Source organism: Numida meleagris, chromosome 2 (genome assembly GCF_002078875.1).
Source record: "Numida meleagris isolate 19003 breed g44 Domestic line chromosome 2, NumMel1.0, whole genome shotgun sequence".
NCBI lineage: Eukaryota > Metazoa > Chordata > Aves > Galliformes > Numididae > Numida > Numida meleagris.
In genome coordinates this window covers 124,495,204-124,514,642 of record NC_034410.1, presented here as the reverse complement: position 1 = coordinate 124,514,642, position 19,439 = coordinate 124,495,204, and the positions used below count along the sequence as shown (strand labels likewise).

Below are 19,439 nucleotides of genomic sequence, written 5' to 3'. Positions count from 1 at the left end.
AGCTTAAAGAATATGCTCTACGAGGAGAGACTAAAGGACCTGGGGCTGTTTGGTCTGGGAAAGAGGAGGCTGAGGGGAGACCTCATTGCTCTCTTCAAATACCTGAAAGGTGATTGCAGCGAGAGCAGGGCTGGTCTCTTCTCAGTGGTGACAGGTGACAGGACAAGGGGAAATGGCCTCAAGTTGCACCAGGGGAGGTTTAGGTTGGATATCAGGAAGGGTTGTTAAGAGCTGGAACAGGCTCCCCAGGGAGGTGGTTGAGTCACCATCCCTGAATGTGTTTAAAAACCGTTTGGATGTGGTGCTCAGGGACATGATTTAGTGGTGGGTTGTTAGAGTTAGGGTAGTATGGTTAGACTGCAGTTGGACTTGATGATCTTGAAGTTCCTTTCCAACCTGAACAATTCTATGATTCTATGATTTGCTCCCCAGTGTTTTGCCCTCACCAGCCCAAGTCCAGACAAGGGCAAGGGGATGCAGGCGGGGGAACACTACGGCTCTGGTAGCTGCTGCCTGCCCAGGCTGATTGCTGCTGGGACACACGGTCCTGCCCAGAAGGGTGCTGCAGCCTCCCCAGCCCTCTGTGTTAGATCCAAACCTGTCCCGCTCCATGTCTCTGAGTCAGCTTTCAGTTTTGCCTACACTTGGGCGATGCTTTGAGCAAGCCTTCATTCTTTCTTCATTTTTTCATGGCAGGAAGCCTGGAGCTAGACAATCTTTACGGTCTTTTCCAACCCAAACTATTCCATGATTTCTGAATGCAAAAAATACATAAATTCAACAAGGTTTAGATTTCCTTGATCATCTCTGCTTATAGATGCTTTTTAATGATCATGTGGCCAAGATACCTGCTTTGCTGTGGTGCTGGCAGCAGACATTCACTTGCAGAGTATTGCAACTAGCATTCCATTCATAGCTATAACAAAACCTGAATTTTTACTGTATTTACGTCTTTACCCAACAATGCTAGGTTGTTTACAGATGTGTGGTGAAATGAGTAGAGAAAACAAAGGAAAATGTCTGTGCTTATTACCCAGAAGACACTAGAGGCCTACCTGGGATACAAGAAAGTGGGAGGTACTGCCTGGTGACCCTGTGTGTGGAAACCAGCTGGGAAGATACAATGCCATCCTTCAGTGTACACGTCTTTCACCGTAGCAGCTGAAAGCACAAAATATTAAAATGATCATTTATTGATGTTCTCAGTGACATATTAATATTTATTTTTCTAGAAATGTACATCATTTACTCTTGGCGCTGTATTTTGGAATAAAAAGCAAGTTAACCATATATGACAGACACCTCTGTACATAAAATATTTCATTGTATGCCATGGAAGATGAATAATTAACGTTCTTTTTTAACAGTAGCACATGGATAGAAATAGATTGGCGGAGTGCTGTAACAACAACCATTTACATAATTTTCTACTTGCAGCTAGAGTGACTGTAAAGCAGCTGAGATTAGAAATGTTCCTAAAGACTGTGTAAGAAGGTACAATTACGGCATCTTCTTTCTCCATCAGAAGGTAAAAGGCTGTAGGAAGATAAACCCATGCCTGGGTCTATTTAAGTCATAGTTGAATGAGTAGATATACAGAAATGGACTGGGATGAAATCACAGCTGATCACCTCCTATTCCCAATAAGGGTTTTGGAGAGTGGATTTGTGTTTGATATCTGAAGAAAAAGTCACTGCCTGTAGTTGTCTATGGAGAAAAAAAAAATCCTCAAATTAATTAGCATGTAGCAATCTTGGTCTTCAGAACATCTTGTGACCATTAGTTCAGTTCCCCATAACATGCCGTGAAATTGCAAGGTTAGTGTTATAGCCACCCTGTTGATCTTATTAATCCCCTTTTTTCCCCTGATTTAAGGCCAAAAGAGCTGATACCAGAGTCTGTGGCTCCCTGTCTTATATCCTAATGATACCACATATCTTAAAAAAAAAAAAGAAAAAAATGTGAATTTTAAAATACTGTGTGAGAAGAGAATTTGGCCACAGAAGCCTCAAGTAAATCCCACAAATGAAGGATGAAATAGTAAAACTTGGCTGACATTTTAGTCCTAAACTGATACGAGTGCAGCTAGCGTGCCAGAAGCTATGTGTTGCAGGCTGACTGGAAAGTTAGGTTTTCTTCACACTGGTGATTGTAGCTACTCCAAAAACCGTGAAATCTCACCCTGAAAAGGTTACCATCTGAGTTTAATAACACACATCATTTCTTGTTTGCTGTGTCTGTGGCCAACAGTGGGTAATTCTGCATTGCAGAATCAATAGAGCTATGCATTATCACTGCAGCTAAAGTGCTGCAGCGGTTACCTTCAAGCTTTCTTCACAAGTTTTCCAGGGAAAACTGCATTACAGATCATAAGAATGCATTTTTGTTTTAAATGAAATGTTTGTAATAACCTCCTAGTTTAAGTAAGTTTTTGTGCCTAACGAGTAAGTATTTTATCGGCTCAGTTTTACTGAAAGCAGGTCCAGGAATGCAGAGTAATTCCTCCATTGATTTTATGTCCCCTGACTGGTTAACATTTTTATAATATCGCTGCCCAGTGTTTCAGAAATGCTGTTTTGCTCCCACGCCTAGTGAAAAGAGCAGTCACCTGCAAAAGCTGGCTCCTAGTTGTATGCACAGATCAAACACTCCTATCTGGCATGCTGCCTTACCAACCAGGAGCATAAAAAATAGAAGAGTCATACAAGTTTTGAAAGCCAAAAGAAAAGCCTAATAAGGGGGAAAATAAGGGAGAGAATTATGGCATGCACTGATTAAGTGGGAGGAATAGGACGAGACTGAACTTATCTTGTCACCTTCCCTGAAAGCGCTACAGAAGCAATGACAGTAATGCAAGTCTGATCCAATAATTTATTTTTAACAAAATTCAGGAGCATTACATGGCAAAAATAAATTTGTAATCAGTTCTCAAAGCAGACAGAATACCTGCAGGCAGTGATGGCTTATGATCTTCATTCAGTCTGCTTCAAAGAAGGGCTTAGGTTGCACATTCATATATTCTGCTGCCCTCTCAGGGAGTGTATGGTGCATTCGCGCTCCTTTAACGCAGCTGGATTTGGCTTTCTGAAGATTCTGAAGTTCTACAGTAAGCCCTGCAAAAGGTGTTTTTTTAAAAACATCTCTTAAGAGTGTCAACCTTATAGTAGCAGCACCGAGCCACCTTCTGCAGGAGGGTCATAGAGACGGCTCCTCTTTCCCTGCTGTCTTTTTTTTAATACAAGCGAGGGGAGGCTAATGGGGAACTGCAGAGGGAATTGCTTTCAGGGGGTATTTTGCTATCACTGTGGGACCCAAGGATAGTTTGATGTTCTTTGTCTCCTTGGAGGCTCTTCGTATCTTCACTCTTAGTTCCTTTCCAAAATGAAACAGTGGGTCTGGCAGCTTTTTATGTTTTGAAAACAGCTGGGATCCAGCATCCTAGAATCAGAGAAGAATCTAGGTCAGACAGGACCTCAGGAGGTCACACAGCCCTGCTCCCTACTCAAAGCCAACTTCAGAGCTCAGTGAGGCTGTTCAGGATCTTGGCCAGTCCAGTTTAGTACATCACTGAGGACAGACTGCAGCCAGCCTGAGCCCCGCTTCTCGTGCTTTGCCACTTTCAGTTTGAAGGGTTTTTTTCCTTAAGCAGAGTTTTCTTTGCTCAGATTAAGTCTGTTGACTGTTGCCTTTCAGGACTTCTTCGCATTGTCCTATCATACTCCTCAAATATAATTAGCAGATAATTAAATGCATTTCTTGCATTTGATAGGAGTTGTGTACTAGCATACGTACTTCATCTGAGTAGATCTTTCAGGATTTGTTATCCAACTTGAGGAATCAAGCATCTGGCAACTTGATAAAGAATATACTGCACTAAAATGTTAGTGGAAAAGTGCTTTTGGCAAGCTTCAAGAATTATGCTTAAGATATCATCAGTATCTGTTCTACGTGGAAGCAATGTGTTGGCTCCAAGAATTATCTTGGCTCTGAAGGGCCAAATTCCTTTTCCAGCTGTTGTTGTGTGCATTTTTAAAAATTTGCTACCGTCATTTAAAAAAGCATGTGCATTTACAGTTATGGTGGCTGCTGTAGAAGATTCAGGAGGCTCCAGGGGAAGCAGTGGAGATGAAATTAGGGAGGGGAGAGGAATCTGCCTGAATTTTTCCAGAAGGAAAAGTAGTTTACAGTTAGCAAGAGATGAAATATTTTTTAGCCAATACTGCTAGAACAGTGATATCCCAGTTTCATTCTATCATACCCAATACTTCTGAAATTAAAGATTTTTGGAGACTGAAATTGAACATGCTTAAGATCACTTCAGTCAAGAGACAGAAAGCCAGTGATGGTGGGTAGAAACAGCTGTCTGATTCGAGTTTAGATCTCACTAGGCAAATGTAAACGTTAAAGAGCAATAACATCCTCAGCAATGAGAAAAGCAATCTGTTCCAATGACTGCAATCTTCTTGGCGTTAGAGCGTACGTTGGAGTGGGAAGTAGTGATGGAAATTAAATCAGAAATTTAGATTTAGAACCAGGAGCAGACTCTGAACTACTCTCTTAGATGTCTCAGGGCCCTGAGTTATATTAGGTCCCGTTTCCTCTTTTAACAGGGAAGGTTCAAAAGACTACCAGACAAAAGAGAGCACTTTCACGCTATTTGCTTTCCTGCAGTTTACCCTTGCCTAAACACTGGGAAAGTAACATCTGGCTGTATCCTTTGGGATTTAAAACTTGTATGTGATGCAAAAACATAAGCATTTGTTCTTTTTTCCTTAGAGGAAAGATGAGTTAGGTTACTGTTTTCCTTGATAAATAGAATCACTATCTCAGGTGAACCCACCTACATAAATATTTTCTGATTGTTTTATACTGTGTGTTTAGTTTTTATTTGTGTTTTTAAACAACAAACCAAAAATGTGTTTGTTTTATCCTCTTACCTTCAGCTTGGCTTGTCTGCTTGTCCCTGGACAGTGTGCTGCACAAAACAAAGAAAATACTTTGCTGTTGGCTATGGAAATGATTAGCTTAGGTCAAGCCACAGGCAAATACCTGACAATATAGTCTAACTAATAAAAATGTTTAAAAAGATCTGAAGTTGTAAGGCTAGATCCAGTAAATTACTCTGTTCTTCCAGGTGAAGAGCTGTCAGCAGAAGGTGACAGAGCCCTGGTCAATGTCCTGAGCCAAGGAATGGCAGATTCCTGTGTGTCGGAGACCAGTCTTCACTGCAGGAGTAAGGATTACTATCACCTCAGCTGACCTGTGGCCAGACAGTCAGAATACTCTTCTGGAGAAACAGTAAGTCTGGACAGAAGGTAAAAATTATACCATTGTTTTCCAGTTCAAGGGAACTGGATGAGGGGATTGAGTTCTGGATGAGGGGATTGAGTGTACTCTCAATAAGTCTGCAGAGGACACCAAGTCGTGTTGATCTGCCTGAGGATAGGAAGGCCCTACAGAGGGACCTGGATAGGCTGGATAAATGGGCTGAAGCCACTAGTATGAGCTTCAACAAGACCAAGTGCTGGGTCCTGCACTTTGGTCACAACGACCCCATGGAATGTTGCAGGCATGGGGCAGAGTGGCTGGTAAGCTGTGTGGAGGAAAAGGATCTGGGGGTGTTAACTGACAGCCAACTGAACATGAGCCAGCAGTGTGCCCAGGTGGCCAAGAAGGCCAATGGCATCCTGGCTTGTATCAAAAATAGTGTAGTCAGCAGGAGCAGTGAGGTGATCGTCTCTCTGTACTCAGCCCTGGTGAGGCTGCACCTCGAGTGCTGTGTTCAGTTTTGTCCCCCTCACTACAAGAAAGACATGGAGTCACTGCAGCATGTCAAAAAAAAGGCAGTGAAGCTGGTGAGGGATCTGGAGCACAACTCTTACGAGGAGCAGCTGAGGGAACTGGGATTGTTCAGTCTGGACAAGAGAGGGCTCAGGAGAGACCTCATTATTGTTCTCTACAACTGCCCGGAAGGAGGTTGTGCTGAAGTGAGGGTCGGCCTCTTCTCCCAGGTGACTAGTGAGAGGACAAGAGATAACGGCTTTAAGTTGCACCAGGGGAGGTTCAGGTTGGATATCAGGAAAAATTTATTCTCAGAAAGAGTGGTGAAGCATTGGAACAGACTGCCCAGGGAAGTGGTGGAGTCACTGTCCTGGAGATGTTCAAGAAACATGTAGCTGTGGCACTGAGGGACATGGTTAGTGGGCATGGTGGGGATGAGTCAGTGGTTGAACTAGGTAATCTTAGTCTTTTCCAAACTTAATGATTCTATGATTCTGTAAGTGTTTGCTACTGGGCTGTTCCACAGTAAGACAGGAACTGGTGGAAGGAACAAAACCTTGTCTTAGAAGAGAAGTCTGAACTTCTTTATGGTGTTGAGGAACTGGAGATAGACACCTCTGAGAGATCCTGTCGATCTCAGCAGAACAAAGCTATGCTCCTGAGCAAGGTTTTAATTGTAAAATAAAGCTTGACCGTGACCATTTCCACCAGGCCTGCTTTCAGAGTGCCTTTCTTGTCCTCAGGAATTTTTTAGAAGGTCACTTAGGAATCCCAGCTGTTGTTTTGCCATAGACTGGCACCTCTGTGCCACTAGATTCCAGCCCAGTGCTGAATTTAGTTTGGAACTCCAAATAACCTAAGTATTCAGCTGCACAGATCAATGATGCCCTGATGGCAGGGTTCAGGGAGGTGGTGCAAAATCACAGATTTCCCCACAGATGGACTGTGCCTGTGAGGATGCTCCAGAAAGATCCAGGAGCATCAGAAAGACATTCATTAAGGCGACTGCTACGGTGCATTTTGAGAGGAAGCATTATTTCTTCTGCTAGCTCCAATACAAAGCACTGGGACTAAAGACCGGCCACATCAGGGTGTCTCATTCAAACTTCTTTGGGCTTTGGGTGCACCTCTGCAGCCCTCAGCTTTGTATAACTGCAGAGATTTGTTCAATTTGACTGGATGTTATATAATCAGTCTTTTATTTTCTTTTTGCTTGTGATTATGCTATGTAGGCTGCCTTCTTAAGTTTCAGCAACCCTAAGGCAGCCTGAGTCATGTGTATGAGGCTCTTTTTTGCGCTGTTGTGTAAGTTAGTGAGTTGCAAAGGTCATGGGAATGAGTTATTTAAAAACTGAAACATGCTGGGCCCTATCCAGCTCAGAATAGATGAGCTCAGAAAGGCATTTACGTTTTAAATTACAGCATTGGTTATCAAGGACTGACGGACTTGAAGTCAATATTACTGCCTCCTTAACGAACTGCAGTGTCACAATATTCCTGTTTCTTTTATATGCATTCCTGTATCATTATGCATTTACACACGAGGCAGTGAATAAAATATTTACTTTCAGTCTTCCGAAAACAAGTTCATTCACAAATATTGTCATCGTAGGCAGTATTAATGCTTATTCATTTTCAGTGCTCACGATAATTACTATCCCTTACTGTTTGTTCTCAATGGAAAACATTAGGTCCATAATCGAAGTGTGTACTTGAGTGTTTTGTTCCACCCAATGGTCAACCCACTTGCAGTGACGAGTGTGTCACTACACTCATGGGTAGTCTGGCTTAGTCATAGCAATGCTGGTAAGAGGCACAAAAACAGATAACAGAAGTTCTTTGGGCAGGTTTCTGTTCGCTCTGTGGCTTGCCTGGTTTATGCCATCCAGCTGTACCTCATCCATAGGAAGCTCTTTCTTGCTTCCTCCTTCATGTCCCCTCCCTGGCCCTCCAAGTCAGCACCCATGCCCGAGTGCTAACCCCAGTGTCTGGCCATACTTTAAAGTATGGCCAAAAAATACTTTCAAGCTTGGATTGTTTCAGGGCACTTCAGGGCACAGCTTCATAGACGGCTCAGCAGGCAGAGTGGGACAGGCAGCAGTCACCAGCAGGGAAGAGCACGCAGCAGGGCCAAGGGAGCAGGATCTAATACCAGATTAGGCAACAGTAAATCCAGTGCAGATTGGTACTACAGCATGCTGGTAAATGGCACAGACAGAAAGTGGGTAAGCCATGAATCTGAATCACAAATGTGCATGTAAGAGAAAAAAAGGGACAAAAAAAAAACCAACCAAAAACACTGTAAAAATGTGAGGGCAAAGTGAGTTCAGGGGCATGACACTAAAAACGACAGAAAAAAGCGAACAGTAGGGCAAAGGGCTTCCTGGAAAAGGCTTGAATGTGAGCACAGGTAGGCTCCTGCTGTTTGCCTGGATGTTTTTTGCCGTGTTCAGAAAAACAAGAACTTTGTACATGTCTTGTTAAATCGAGGGACTGTATAAAGTCTGTTGCAGTGTAACCAGTGCCAGAAACATGACTGGGGTGATTGCTAGAATCACACAGGACTGACCATAAAGAGGGGCTGGTGCAAGGGAGACCAGGGGCTAGGAAGCCTTAAGAGATGATCACAACAACAACAACAACAATCTCAGTGATTTTCCTAGATTCAAGTCTTGCTATTGTATATTTGTGTGTATCAGCAGGTAGAATATATAACTGAAAGGTTTATATCTTTCTTGCGTGTTGATAAGGAAGGAAAACCTTACCCAGGGTCAAAAAGCAACGCCTTGGGTTACTCTGGAAAGCACTGCCTGAACCTGCCATCACTTGGAAATTGGCAACAAACTCACTTTCCTCCCGAGAGCTATAAAACCAAGCAAAAGAGATCTGCACAAAGAAAGCCCGTTCGCTTCTCTCACATTGCTGTTTCCCTCTTGAGCTATCTCAGGTCGAGCAACTAGAAGACGGCATGTTCTGTAGGCAGATGGCTCCTGGCAGGCACTCAGTACAGCTGTGAATGCGACACTCTGTGCCAAACATGAGTCTGTAATTTCTACTACCCTCCGATTGTCAGCTTGTTGAGGACACCATTTAATCATTTCCTGAGAAGACAAAGGGTGCCCATCAGACCTAATAAAACTTCACTCGCACACGCACTGATGTGTAGGAGGCTGTTATAACACACCCTTGGAAAAGGAGCGCATTTGATTCAAAATGACAGCAACAATACTGACGTAGGAATGTGCAGAAGCTCCGAGAGATCCCGCACCCTTTGTCAAACAAGGAGGAGTTTTCTTCTGACTTAATTTTCTCAGCCATCTAAATGGGAGAGTGTTTCTCCCCTCGGGAGAAAGGAGAAGTGTGTTAGTTTTCATTAACTTTTAATTTGAAGCCCGTGTAACTGAATGAAGCCACTGTAGCAATCTGGAAATGGTATCTGAATGCCCTGTTGAATGAGAGATAAGTCCTTCCTTCTCTCTGAAAAGCAGATATGAAAAAGGTGCTTTGTACAGAGCCACAGTGCTGGCAAAGAGTCTTCTCTGACTTCAGCAGCAGCAGCAGCTCTAGGAAGTCATTTCAGGCTGCTGCAACGCTCCCAGGGCCATAGGAAAGGTCAGTGCGTTGCGTCCTTCAGCCATGCGGGGTTTTGATTAGCAAATCCACGTTGTTGGCAGCTCTGAACCGCTTCCAGCCTGAGATATATTCGGGCTGCCATGTGCCCACAATGTGCACTCCCCGTGCCCAGCCTGTGCTTGCAGGCACTGGGCTTGCCGCACAGCGTTGGCTGTATCGCTTACTACAGCAAGGCTCACACCCAAACATTCCAGTCGTGTCAGGAAAGAAAAGTTTTAAAATGTTGTTTTGCTTCCTCCAAAAAAAAAAAAAAAAGAAAGAAAGAAAGAAAGAAAGAAAGAAAGGAGGAAAAAAAAAAGAAAAAAAAAGAGGGCTGGGTTACATGCTTAAGGATGACCTGTGAAAACAGCCTTACCTCCTGGTCTCAAATGCCGCCCCAGAGTGCTTGTAACCAGCAGTGCCAACCCTCTTGTGAGCAGTGATGTTGTACATGATGTGAGGAAAACTCAACTAAGGGAGAAGGGACTATAGTATCTTCCAACTCTGCAGGGCCATTCCTTAAGGCCATGCTTACAGCGCTCACAGCACCAGACCCTCAGGTTTTCAAGGTCTCAGCACGCCTGCAGTAATCACAGCGCTGTCAGGAGCCTTTCTTACCTCTTCCTCAGGTTTTGTGACCATGTCCAAGGCTGGTTGGCCTTGCTGCCAACGGGTGTTCATCAGGTGAGGTGCTGAGAAGCCGCGTGTCTCTGACCCCACCAGGGCTCTGCTGTTATGCTGTGGAGAAGGTTCAGTGATAAGAGCCCTGCCACCCATCCGTGGGGAGTAGAAATTCCTTCTTTCTTGCATCCAGGCACCACTAATCAGTACTGTGGGGTGAACTCTGGTTAAGGGGACTGTCATCCTCAGCTCTGCTGCTGTTAGTTCCACGCCATGCATTGGTATAGCGAACATCAAAGCATCTGCAGCATTCTTCCTCTTCTTTTGAAAGCCAATAAATAGCAAGTGGAGTAGCTGCCTCAAGCAAGACAGCTTCAAATATATAAAGAGTTTTGATTTTTGAAAATGATTATTTTCCTTTCTTTTGCTTTATCCTCTTTCAGCTACAGCCGCTTTCTGCACCAGCTGCCTGCAGCTGTTACAAGCCTCTCTCCTTAGAGAGCGCACCCCAATGCAAAGGCTTGCTGAACACAAGTTTGCACAAATAACTTCTAATCCCTATTTTTCCCTCCTTGGCGAGGTTGCTCCCGCTATCTGCTGAATTTGGAGCCTTTCAGAAAAGGTGCTCTCTGGGAGCTGCCCCCACCACCCCATCTCCGTGGCTGAGCAGCTGGGCAGGACTGGCGATGCAGCTCGTGCTGTAGTTGGTCCCAACCTCGGGATCCACCGCCACTGTGACACGTTGCTTCAGCAGTGGGCACTCAGAGACATAATCTCCTCAGAAATGAGCAGGAAGAAGGCCACCCTACGAAGCAGTGCAAAACAATTGTTGTACCACGTGTCTGGCAGCAGCTGGCAAGGGAAGCTCCCTCCTGGCATCTGAAGTGAGAGGAGAATCTGGCTCAGTGCCACCTCTTGCTTTCGTACAGTCAAGGAAATCTAAAATCATTACTGCTGGTAGCATTGCCAGCTTTTAACACTATACTGCACAATCACAGCACGTTCTACTAAGATTTATGTTAACACCGAATTTTGGAATTCACTTTTTTTTTTTCCTTTGCCTGTCATCTTGAAACATATTTCTCATAACACTTGGCTGTTTGGTGAAGACGTGTCCCTATAACCAACTTAATCAGGGAATACAGAAGTAATGTCAAGTGCAAATTTATGTTTATGCAAATTTAAACTTCTTACCAAGCTGAATTTTTGTTAAAGATCATGTCTTTGGAACATTTGTAAGCCAGTGCTGTAGGTAATTTCTTCAGGCTTGCCGAGTACACTATCTATACTCCCAGTTAAACACTATGAATGAAGGTTACCATAGTTACAGCTCAGTTCAGAAATTAGCTTTATTGTAGTGCAAGTCTAGTGTTTTATTTCTCTCCTCTTGCTCAGAGGAAAAGTGAAAGAAGCGTTTCCATCTCTGTAATTAAAAAATGTTGCTCATTCATTTAGAATTGTCTGAGGGAGGACATTTTTCATTCTCACTTTCACCAGAAGCAGTGAGCTCCATGATGTTTCATGCACCCATAAATTCTGTGCATCACTTCTATTTATTTCTTGAAATTCAGCTTGGTATTTTTATTTGTTGCAGCAGTATGAACCATAAAGCAAACAAGTATACCCTTGACTTTCTTTTTAGGAAGGGTATATTGTGTGTAAAGACCTGCATTGTATTAGCATTTATTTTGACCAGCAAAAAGAGATCATAGTGTGACTGGAGTCAGTCTGAACATGGACTCCTGTGCACTTTGGGTCGGGTCTTGAGATGGTGGGTGGTGCGAAGGAATCCTCAAGGACTTCATGTAGTACCTACTGGAAAGCAAATAGTTCCTTGTCTAGATGAGAGCCGATAAGGTATCTGTCTGACTGCCAGAACAGTTTGTCTCCAGGAGCTGTTTGCCAGCACATCCAGCATACTGCATGAATAATCAGTAATGGTTTGGAGTTTTTTCAGATGCCTGGGTCACTGCAAAGCAGATTGCAAGCCAGGTCACAGTGCCCTGGAGGCGAGGGCTTCACACATCCAGGTCCGTCCCATGCTTGAGGGTGAGCTCACCCCCTGACGCAGGTGCCCCGGAGCTGTGGTCTGTGGGGCTATGGCTGTGCCCAGGTCTGCACGAGGAGCTGGGGCAGCACGGCTGGGTGAACACAGCACACTGTGAGTGTATACTCACTGCACTCCTCCCTTCTACCTGCATCTCTCACCAAGGGAGCCTTGCCCCTCCCTTGTGTTGGCTTTTCCTCTCTACAGAGCCTTTGCTGAGAAAGTGAAATTCCCAAAGCTGGAAGCAGAGAGCTATTCAGTGTTGCTCAGTGTGTGAGATATCAATGGTTTAGTGAGTTGCCTCTGCCCAGAGAGGAGTGCGAGGGGTGCAGCTGGTGCATGGGACCTGAGTCTGCTTCTACTCCTGCCTCTGCTCCATCATCCAGCTGTGCCTTTTGAGCTTACATATGCGTGTTGCCATGGCATTTGTTAAAGAATCAGCATCTCTTAAAACAGCACTGAGAATACATATGCTTTATTTTCCTGAGTCGGTGTCCGGGAGGGTGCACTCACTGCAGGCAGAGAACACTGTGTAAGGGAGAAGCAGGGCCAACCTGTGAATATTCTCTTTGATTCTTTTTCCCTCATGTTTACCTTACAGAAAGGATTGAGTGGCCATCAGAGGCAATTCTTCATAAACAACAAGGGCACGATTTTGTCTTGAAGCGGCTAAACTGGATATTTAATACAAAACTGGTAGAACATGGAGGAAAACCAGCACTTAGCGTGCTTTAAATTGGAGCTCTCAGAGCTTAAATGCATGTCACATAGTGGACATACCGAAATACACACTTTGTACCCATTGTGCAGTAAGTCTCGCAGCCTGTGAGCTGCGCTGGCATGCACTTGGCTGAGTGCTGCCACTGCTGCCGGGTCTCTGTGCGGGGATGCTCTGCACTCTGGGCTGCTCTGTGCAGTGAGTCACTGGGGTAGGATGCGGGACAGAAAAGCTCATTTCCCTGCATACTCAGAGGCAAAATATTTTTGGAATTGAGCATGATTTGTGTTAGGAATATTAAGGATGTCTCTGTTTTTCTGATAAAGTTTAGATTAAAAAGGGAGCGAGGGAGAGATCCTTGCTTCAGTTAGCACTGAATTATCTCAGAAAGCCTACAGCTGAGTTTTCCTTTCCAAATCAGTTTGCACAGGTCTGTCTGAAACATGCCTTGGAACAGCACTGTCAGCTTCTGTATCAAACACAAGGGTTGCTTTTACTCTTTCATCTTGGCTTTGTATTTAATACCCATAGCAAACTGGCACTGAGCCTTCATCTGAAACACGGACCATAGGAAATCTGATTTTCCAAGCTTTGATGGAGTAATTAGAAAATGAAAAGTCATATGATAAAAAGCAATTTTAGAAGAATAAGTGCATGTTTAGCTCCGTTAAAGCTGCTCAAGTTCATCAGAATAAAGAGTAGAATTGAAACTGTTTTTTTAAAAATTAAAACCTACCACTGGAAATAAATCTCCTGTAGTGAAAGTCTGATGAGGCAAAGAGAGAAGTGACACTGGACCTGGAGGTGAGCCGGTAATGTGAGGCATGTCGTATGTTCAGGTACTTGTGCATGGTGCTGCTGGGCTCAGCTGCCTCCTGTGTGGGAGTGGCTTTGTGCAGAGCTTGCCCTGGCACCAACAAATATGGCAAAAGCAGAAAGATCAAAGAGAAGGAGGTGAAAGATTGATGAGTTGTGTCTCTGTGCTCAGTGAACTTGTGTCCACCAGAGTGGGAGAAGGACAGGATGTCCACTGATCAGCTTGTCTGTCTCTCCATGTACTGCATCCTAACTCTTATAAACCTTTTCTTTTGCATCATTAACTAAGCCATAAAATGTGAATGAACATGTTCGGGGAGCCCGTCACCTTGCTGATGGACTTAGTGATAAGCTGGCCAAGACTGGTGAGAAAACAGACGCACCTATGAAGGACTGTGAGGTACAACTGCTTAGTACGTCAGTCGCTGTAGAGCTCACAAAGCTGATCTGTAAAATTCTGCAGCACCTGGTGATGAGATGGAGTGCAGTCTGGCTCTGTTCCTGACTGGGCTGCTGCCTGTTTGCAGAGAGAACTGGGTTACTGGAGCTGCATGTGGTTCTGATGGACCAAAAAATAGCAAGACATTGAATGTGTGTCCTGGTTTCAGCTGGGACAGAGTTGATTGTCATCATAGTGTCTGGTATGATGCTATGTTTTGGCTTTAGGAGAAAAGCAATGTTAATAACACACTAGTGTTTTAGTTGTTGCTGAGCAGTGCTGTACAGAGCCAAGGACATTTCAGTTTTTCAGCTTCTCATACTGTCCTGCCAGTGAGGGGGGCTGGGGCACAAGGAGCTGGGAGGGGACAGAACCAGGACAACTGACCAAAACTGGCCAAAGGGATATTCCATACCATGTGGCACCATGTGAGAAAATGATAAAACTGAGGGGAGTTGGCCAGGGTGAGGCAGGCAGGAAAGGTCTACCCAGAGGAAGAGAGGGAGCCACAGCCACAGCGGCAGGTCTCTTATTCCACCGTGTCTCTGGATCTCATAAGGGCAGTTTCACTCTGGTACGCATAAGAGAAGCGACACCTGTTATTATGATACCTTGGAAATCATCAGCAGGTAGCTCTTCCAAACATCAAACACAGGAGGGAGAAGCACCTGGGCAGAAAGAAGGAATGCGTGCCCTCAATACAGTGAAGGCTCCACTGAGGGAAGTGCATTGTCCCATAAGAAATCCACAGGAAAAATAGCAGCTTCTGCAATGAATGAGAGGGAGATGGAGAGTTACAAAGCCCAAGTGCTCTCCTTGCCCAGCAGCAGAAGGACGGCTGAGTTTGGTGCTCACAGCTGCAGAGCAGAGCTTCAAACTGGGAGTTTGGATAAACCCCTTGACATGTGTGAGACCTGAACAGAAAAACCTGGGGTTGAGGTCTGTTATTTCAGGTTTGGTGTTCCTGTAAAGCTCTTTTTTTTTTTTTTTTTTTTCCCCTCAGGAATTTCCTGTTGATTCATCCAGGTCCTCTTCAGTGTGTCCAGTCTCCTTGCTCCCTGCAGGTGGGTAGGGAAACCCTGATGTCCTTGGTGCAGGGTGGTGCGAGGTGCAGGATCACGTGTAGGCTGGTGGTGGTCCTCCCTCCTTCCCATCTCCTGGGCTGGCTGCTTGACAGCCCATCCCTTCTCTGGGCCTGTTGACACAGAGGAGTAGGCAGGGCTCCTGTCTCTCTGAGCACCTTCTAATTTGTTTATTGACAGTGACAAAAGCACATGTTTAGTTCTGTCAGCAGAGACAATGCAGCTGTAAACGAGCAGGCTGCTTTGCCTCCTGCATTATCAGCAGAACTGCCAGCTAAGCACTAATTCCTGAGCCCTTTTGTGGCTGATGCTCGGCAATGATATATGGAGCAGAGCAGCAAAACAAGTCGCCTACTTCCATTTTGCTGTGCTGGTGGTTAGAAAAATGAGACTTTAACCACTGAAGTGATGACACTGCAAAAAGAGACAGTGTACGTACATGCAGTACATGTATGTGGCCTCAACATACCATTTCATGGCTGTGTGTTTCTGATCAGAATGAGTCTAGGGTAACTGGGGGTTTGGTAATACCTAATTATTTTGCCCCGATGCGTACTTTTTGAGTAAATCTGATAAGATATAGATGGCAGTAATAAGGAACTGATGACACTGATTTGCGTGTTGCTGCATGTAACACTAGATACATGCAACGTATGCATGTAACAGTACAATGCAGCACCTTTAACTCAGAGTATTGTAGGCCTAACATTATAAAAATAACATTAGCTTGAGATTGTTCCAGGGAGACTGGTTTTGGTTAACTACAGGACCACGCTTTCTCCCCTGGAAGCACCAGCTCTGCTGCTTTGTTCCCTGCCCCTTCTCTCTTGGCACGAAGAGAAGGGAAGCAGTGGCTGGGACTGCTGGCTTCACAGAAGGACAGGGGAGTGACCCCAGAAAAGACACCCCAAAGGAGCAGCACGGAGCAAGCTGAATCAAATAAACATAAGCAAGTTTGTAATAACAAACAAAACAGTGAATATTCAAGGTCATTTCCTGGCAGGGGGAAGTTTAAGCAATAAGCCCTTTTAAACCTGACCTTTTGCAGTTTTTGGTATATTTTTTCATCTGCTCTTCTCTCTCAGAGAATGATCTTTCAGTTTTACCCCTCTCTTCCTTATCAGACAGAGATAGTCACAGGCAGAAATAGGAGTCTTGCTCTTGGGCGTCTTCCAGACTCATCCCCCAGTGGCCAGCAGTGACAGTGCCTGACATGCAGGGGATGGGTGGGACGGTCGGAGGACACCACAGCTCTGCTCCCTTTGAAGAAGCCCACGTGCCGTTAGCTCACACTGACCAAGGCGGTGTGGCTTGTTTTCAGTCTCTGAAAAATGCTGGATGCAGCAGATGAATCGAGGCCACGTGCAGCTCACCTTGTCACCCAGGGCACGAAGGACTTGTCTCTCGTAATGAAGCTCCTGACATGAGACGGCACAGCCCTTCACATCACCCACTCCAAATGGCAGCACGGGACTGCTCCGCTGTGCCCAGCCTCAGTCCTGAGCCCAGGCGGCAGTTCCTGCTGGAAAGGGAGAACTGAGGCCGGGGCCTGTGCTGATGCTGCTGCTCCTTGAGCGAGGGTGTGGTGCGTGGGGTGCCTGGGAGCAGGGCCCTGCAAGCGCTGAGTGGAGGCTTTACACAAAGCCACCATTCTTACCAGCCCCCATCTCCCTGTGCTACAGTTGCACCGTGTGGGTGAAGCTGCCACGCTGATGCCCTCAGCCCTCAGCCCAGGTATTGCTGGAGAACAGCAGCAAGCCTCCCAGGCCATTTTGCCCTCCTCCCAGCAGCAGCTGCAGGGAGAGTTCTCAGCTGACAGCCCAGCTGACAGCAGAGCTGCTGCACAATAGGTTTGATTCAAAGGCACCGTGTCTGCCAAAAATGCCTTTCTGGAGGCGGGTCAGCAGCTCGGGGATGCAGTGGTGCTGCCGTGGCCATGGCTGGAGCAGCAGCGAGGCAGGGGTGCCAGAAGCACCTACCCCCCGCCTGCCTCCCTTGCTCTATAGAAGGGATCCTTTGTCCCACTCTTTTACATGCTCCAAAAGAGGCTGGCTGCCATAAAACCACCCCTGCCAGCGCTGCCCCGTTTTGGAAGCGCAGCTCCTCACCGCAGCGCCAGCCCCAGCGCTGGCTCAGCCAAGTGAAGTGACTTCCAAAATCACTTCTGTGAGCTGCGTCTCACTTAGACCTGCATGCTCCAGGAGAGACGAGGGCGAGTGGCGGCTGCAGTGACCCGGCTGGCCCAGCAGGTCCGTGCATCGGCTGCAAGTCCAGTGCTGCCAGGCAGGGGGGATTGGAAAGGGCTTAGCAGAGAGGCCCCGTTTTCTCTCCAAGTTGTAAAAGAAATGTAAACTTATTGAAAAAGTCAGCAGCCGGACAGTATTCTGAGGTGACTGCAAACATTTTTGTTTGAGGCTTGGCTGGAGTGCAGCTTTCGTTATGCATCTGCAAACGCAAAGGAAAATGACGTTTCATTCACAGCATTGTTCACGAGGGCCGCGCGTAACTTCTCCACTCAGTAAATATTTGGGGAGCAAACCGTGTAAGAGCCTGTGCTATTGGGCAGCAATGGGAATGTGCCATGCTGTGCTGTCAGCATGGACTTAGTGGGGTGTGTTTTTTTCGACCAAAGCACTTACAGGCACCAGCAGCCAAAGCAAACAGGGAGATTTTGCTCTAAAGTTGTAGCATCACGAGACTTTGGACCGTGATGTGAGCTTTGGGACATTCTTACAATTGCTTACAATCTGCCTCTTAAGCAATGCCTCGGAGCACAGGGACAACTGGGCCCTGCTGGCTCTTGGGCCTGTGGCCAGAAACACCCCTGGGCCCGGAGCAGTGCTTTTTGGGAAGGCAGTGAAGGGCAGCCTGGGCTGGAGTCCTATGGCTGGGCTTCGGGCTGCTCAGTGGCAAACCAACCCAGCAGGCTGTGTTATGTGCACGTAGTCCCTGCTGGCTCGTGTTCTTTAATCAAAACGATGCTTTCTCCCAATAAATATCTGTTTCCTTAAGACCTGCTCCAGCACACTTGTCACGAAGGGGATGTGGCCTCCTCAGCTGGCCCAAGGACAGGCGGCCTCGTGCTTGTATCCAGCAGGAGCTCTGTGGGGTTCTGCTGTTCACCAGGACTGTGGCCACACTGCCCTCCCCTCAGCCCGGCCCAGGGCTGCACCTTTCTGAGGGAACGCGGAATGTACAGGAACGAGCCTGTGAGGCTGCGGCCATGCTCGGCTCCAGCCCAGCAGCACTTCACTGGCGAGGGTGCTGGCTGGGGCCCCATCCCAGCCATGTGTTATTGCCAGGATTTATTTCTTGCATTTTTGGTATGTATTTATGTATCCCATCCCCAGCCAAGCAGGGTTAGGTGGAAAGCCGGGACTGAGGCAGCTGAAAGCCCCAGGAAATAAAAGCCATTCCCCAGGGGGGATCAACTCCTCTCTATTCCTCTAGAAATATTTAAGTGCCTCTGCTACTTAATTGCATCTTTAATAGTGCCAGCTCTTCCAGCAAGGACAGCACTGCCCTCAGTGACAAACCTGGCAGTGGAGAGGGTCAGGAGCTGAGAGCACTGCATGGCACACAGTGAGACTCAGCTGCCTAAAGGCCCCCACTGGCACCGCACCCGGGCACTGAGTATTGTTATTTCCAATACCCTTCAAGCATCGCTTTGCATTTATTCACGTCATCAGAGATAAGCCACTGGAGAGCAGTGCAAGCTCTGAACGGCAAGAGCGGTTCAGGAAGTTGTGGTCTCCTCACAGTATTGGTGAGGAAGCAAAACTTCCTTGCTGGCTGCTGTTGACTCTCTACTTCATGAAGCAGATAACCACAGCATCGCTGTACACTCCTACTACTACTGTGGCCGAACTGGATGGGCTCCAGCTCTCAGCTCAGCCTTCCTATGCCACCATCCTTACCAAGCCCTGAGACCCACTGCAGCATCCCTGCAGCATGGAGGAATTTGTCAGGCTTTGTCTGCATCTGTATGGAGAGGGATACTCCCCTAATCCTCTGTGCTAGGGATGCCGCTGAACTTGGAGCTTCAGTGAGTTCTGAGCCGGGCTTGGGTGTTTTGTGCCACAGTTCACCGCAGCAGAGCAATCTTCTCATGGAAAATACTTCATGCATCTGTCCATGCTGTAATATTTTCCAGTGTTTGTGAAGATAACGACTGCATACAGGGCACAGATGAGCAGCTTTGGTCTTTCCAATGGCGAACCTCGCGAGGGTCCAGCGAGCATCCCCGCTGCAGGGGGCAGCCACAGGAAGGGGTGATGCTGGCCTCCGGGAGGCAGCGAGCTGTTTGCCAGGGACACAAAGCGG

The 19,439-nt window shown here is 46.4% G+C and overlaps 1 long non-coding RNA gene across 1 annotated transcript; it reads left to right on the top strand.

The window, feature by feature from the left end:
- On the top strand, positions 372-16,568 carry LOC110394671. Its single transcript, XR_002435792.1, has 4 exons — positions 372-1,528; positions 5,135-5,298; positions 15,038-15,098; positions 16,438-16,568. It is a non-coding gene; the product is annotated as an uncharacterized LOC110394671 (long non-coding RNA).